This window comes from Triticum dicoccoides, chromosome 1B (assembly GCF_002162155.2).
Source record: "Triticum dicoccoides isolate Atlit2015 ecotype Zavitan chromosome 1B, WEW_v2.0, whole genome shotgun sequence".
Lineage (NCBI taxonomy): Eukaryota > Viridiplantae > Streptophyta > Magnoliopsida > Poales > Poaceae > Triticum > Triticum dicoccoides.
In genome coordinates this window covers 580,579,417-580,584,408 of record NC_041381.1, presented here as the reverse complement: position 1 = coordinate 580,584,408, position 4,992 = coordinate 580,579,417, and positions in this window count along the sequence as shown.

Sequence of the window (4,992 nt, the reverse complement as noted above, 5' to 3'; positions counted from 1 at the left end):
CTCCAGCGCTGCACACCAAGAGATATAACTGAAAAGGATTCATCTTAGGTTCAGTGAAAGAGCACGATAACAGATAATAACGGGGAGCTTCACATGGTACTGATGCTGTAAGCTTGCCAAAATCGAAGGGGACGCAGTCCCTCCTGTAGACTAAGGTAGTGAGCTAAAGACTAGGGATATATTCAGTTAGAGAATACAACAGCGTGCAGATATAGTTATGGTTGTTTACAGATATATGAACCAAACAGAAGATGAGAAAAACATGAGGCTCTTGGCTGCTGCACACGGCGCAGCCACGGGAGCTCGCCCGCGACCGCGAGTAGCCGAGCACCCTTTTGGCGTGTGTCCGGGTGCTGCGCAAGTTGCGAGGATCACGTGCGCGCATGAGGCGGCGGCGGCGTCTCGGGGAGGAGTCGGGCGAGCAAATCCTAGGCCCTGTTTGGATACTCTAACTTAGTTAGAGGTTAGAGTTAGATTCTAACTCTGAACTAACCATGAACTAACTCTAACCAAAAAGATGTTTGGATGGCAGGGTTAGATTGACAATAAATATTCTTTCTCAATCATTTGGCTACTTTGAACCCTATTTCCTGCCGGATTTGGTGTCGCCAGCTCTTATGTGGCCTCCTCCCGCTCACAATTGACATAAACAAATGATCTTTACAAATCAAGGGTCCAAAACATGATAAATTTTATTTTCTCCATACAAATGAGATGTCTCACTTAAACATACAAGTCGTCAATCAAGTTTTATAAAAAAAAATTACACTCCATGAAATAAAGCATGAGCTAACTCATCACAGAAGGCATTCATGTCGATATCTTCAACAAAAGGTTCGTCTTCTGGCCATGCGGATGTAGAAGAACTAGGCATTGGGTTATAACTTTCATCCGCATCACATGCATCAAATTCACTATCGGGAATTCTGCTCTCTCGAATGAAATTATGAAGAGCCATACAAGCAACAATAATTCTAGTTTGCTTGTCCTTTGGAAATTTTGGCATGTTCAATAAAATCCTAAATTTCATCTTCAACACTCCAAAGGACCGCTCAACGATATTCCTAACTTTGGCATGTGCATGGTTGAAGGTTTCTTTCATACCTTGTGGCGGCGGGCCGTTTTGCCATTGTTGCACATGGTACCTTGTACATCTGTATGGTGAAAGGTACCTCGGACGGTTTGGGTACCCCGCATCAACCACATAATACTTCCCTGCATATTGTGAAAGACACACAATGAGACTTAGATGAACAAGTGTAATTGGATAAAAAATGTTGCAAGACATTTCAAGTAGCAAACCTGGTGGTGGATGTGGAAATTTTTGATGATGAGTAGTTATGGTATCTTTCAAAACTCTCATGTCATGTGCTGAACCAGGCCATCCCGACATCAAAAATGTAAATCTCATGTCGAAATCACAAACAGCAAGCACATTCGGACTGGTTTCATTGTGCCTGTTCAAGTATGGAACCCTCTTACTCTTATCCACCACAACATTCACGTGTCCCATCTATAGCTCCTATGCAGTCATTGAAGTGTGGCCAGAATGCTGGATTTTCTAAGTTTGGGCGCACCTCTGAAAATGTTGGGTCCTTGGGTACAATTATGTCATGTGCTAACCTGAGGATGCATGTCAAAACTTTGTTAAATGTCCTACTTACTGTCTCCATGGACCTCCTAAACCGGTTCTCAGCCTGTCAAACTGACTGTGGTGATCCAACAATCCATAAAAACATAGCTAGAGCCTCTACAGATGTCATTTTTGTAGTGGACTTCAAGCCATATGATTGCACCAAAGTATTATGTAGCCTGTTAAACAAAGGTCTCTCAACCCTAAACATATTATAGCATTGGGTATCTCGGGCTAGTGTCTCTTGCACCCAGTCCAAACCAGAATATCCACTGACCCTCCTAGGTAGTTTCACAAAGTAGTTATCAGAGTACATACCCAAGACAGGAACCAACTTCAAGATTAAATTCTCGGACTACACCAAATTGTTGCGGCACATGGATATGATCTCATCCTCACTTGTGCTACCTCCATCATATTCTTCTTCCTCGGTCATGGGGACATGATCTTCTTCCTGTTTCAACACATGTATCAAATTGTCAACACATATCATAAAACTTGAAGGAATGTAAGCAAATGAAATTAATCCAGCCCGCATATAAAACAAAATAGGTTCAGCACAAATAATAGTTCAACACCTCACAAACACATGATAGGTTCAACATACAACAAGCCCCTGACGCGCCAGGGAGGAGCTCGTCATCGTCGCTCTCGAGGAAGGCTCCATAGAGCCCAAGCCCCAGGAACCCCTCTGACGCCAGCGCTTGCGAGTTGAGGTCAAGACCGGCATGGGTAGCAGGGCCGCTTGCCGACGGCTGCGAACCCCACATATCGAAGCCGTCTCCGTCCATAGTGGGTGCTCTACTCCAAGCTATACTACCTGCACCAGAAGAGAATATTCAGTAGCGCATCCAGAAAATGAAATTGTACCAAAATATTATTTAATGATGAAGTATTGAGTTTTTTTTTAGAACGAAGGCTCAAGAAGAGCCCGACTTTGAATTAACAAAGCCATCAACCGGCCAGGATTACAAACTCGGAACGAGCACAATAAAGAAAAGAAAATGGCAAGATACAAAGGTGCTGGAAAGCAGCTCACAAGCCTCCTACACACCAAGCTAAAAGATCAACAGGAGAAGCACCGCTCGGCGATGAAGAAGTCCTCAACGCGATCAGAACGCCGTGGAAGAAGTAGAATGCCCGCTGGATCAACATGTCCAACGACGAAGCAGGGCACGCTATCGCCTAATCGCCAGCAGCCCCGACCCAACACATCCGCCCAGCTCCAATGTCAAAGAAGGCCCCTGCCTCCTCGCCTGGCTCGAAAGGCGCCGCACCGTTGACAAGAGAGCAGTTCACCCTAGAACCTGGGAGGTAGTCGCCGGCAGGCTGCATCTGGCAAGAAACCAAGCTCACCCAACAAGTCACGAACAGATCACCAGGAGCAGGGCACCGCCAAAGCCCACAGATTGGTCACGAAAAAGGAAGAGCTGCCGGAACGGACGAAGACGAGCAGCAGCTGGACCTCACAAGAAAGCAGTGAGAACCAAAGTGCGAGTACCGAAAAGCTCTCAAGGTGGGCTGAGAAGGGCCGCCGTAGGAGGGGAACCCGATCCCCTCTCGCCCAGGAGGCCAAGGCAGCCCGCAGCAGACCAGAGAGCTCCCGATAGGCACTTAGGAAGACACCGTCGTCGTGGGAGGTCAGCAACCGCTGCCGCTGCACATGAAACATATCTCCAAGAAACCCCACGCCCACCTAGCTCCCAAAAGCGGCGCCTTCAGGAAGGGCGCGACGCCAAGGGCGCCGCCGCCGCCCATCAAAGATGAGGATTTCTCCCGGGAGGCAAGGAGGGGGAGGGGGCAGAGGAACATACCCTGGCGGCGCCTCCAAGGAGGGGAACGGCGCCCTCGGGCGTCGCCGCCGTCGAGACCAGCAAGGCCGGCCTGGGATTTCTCCCGGTCTTCACATCCCCGCCAACCACTCCCCAACGACACGAGAACCTGCGCCCCACGACGAAGCAGACCAGATCTGGCCGTGGCAAAGCTCATCTAGAGACAGGAGATGCAGGGGCGGCTAGATCTGGCACCGCTAACAGCCATGGATGCCGGCACGCCCTGGCTCGCGACCTCCGGTTCGCCCGCCGTCCACACTGCCGAGGTCGCCGGTCCATGCCCGTGCCACCGCCTGCCGAAGGCCGGTGACACCACTCCGACCAGGGCCGCCGCCCCGGAGCACTTAGCCCCCTGCAGCAGCAGAGCATCGAAGGCCTCGCCGCCACCTTCCTTGGCGCCGCCCCGGGCTTGCCCGGCGGCAGCCTCAGGCGGCGGCGAGGGGGGAGAAGTATTGAGTTGATCACACTATATAGATCAACTCTTCGGTTCTTAATGCTCTTACAAGAACATCTGCAACAAAAGAGGAGGCTGAATAGGGTGTTCTGATTCAGTTAATGTTCTTCACATAACTCTCTTTCTTATGTAAAATGCATCGATGGTTTTCTTTTAACCATCACTGTCTGTTCTGTTAACAAAAAATAGTACAAAATCTAGCTATTACCTAATCAGATGTTCTGCCAACAAATTAGCATGCAAGAATCTGGAACAGCAAGAAATTTCCTATGGAGAGAAGGAGGGCACATGCACAGACAAATTAGCATGCAAGAATCTGCACCAGCCACATGCGCAGACATCCATTGCTCTTGCTCATGCATGCACCAGCCACATGTGCACAGCCGCCGCCTAGTCCTTGATCACCGGCCACTCACTCCACCCAAGCCCCTGTGTCCGGCTCCAACGGATCCAGCCGCCCTGCCGGCTCAAATCCCGGCCACGAGCCGTTGCTAGCTAGAGAGACGAGCGTGTAGGAGGAGGGAGAGCACGAGTACAGAAGGACGAACGAACTCACCTTCGCTGGATCCCCGGTAGATGCGCCGCCTCGGACGACAGAGAGAGAGAGAGAGACGTCCGGGGACGGGGGAGGAGGGCGAGCGCCGGCCGGAGGAGGGCGTGCCTAGGGTTCCGGCGGCGCGACGCTTGGGCAGGGGCGCGATGGGGAACGGGAGAGGAGTCGCGGAGGGGCGGTGCGGGAGGGAGATTATTTTAGTTGTTTTTTCCATGGGCCCTAGGAAATCTAACCGAACTAGCACCTCTCGCCCGGGATAGTTTTTTCACATGGGTTAGATCCAACTAGCCGAAACTAACCCATATGTTTGGATACTTTAGAGTTAGCTCACGCAAAATTAACTCAATCTAACTCTAACCGAGGGATCCAAACATGGCCCTAGAGGGGGGCCTCGAGGGTTCTGAAGCGCGTGGAAATTGATGGATCGACGGGGGAATCAAGAGGGTTGGGCCGTCGAAACCCCGGGTAACAAATGGGCTAGCGGATATTTGCGAAGATTCTAGGCCACGCAAGGAATATC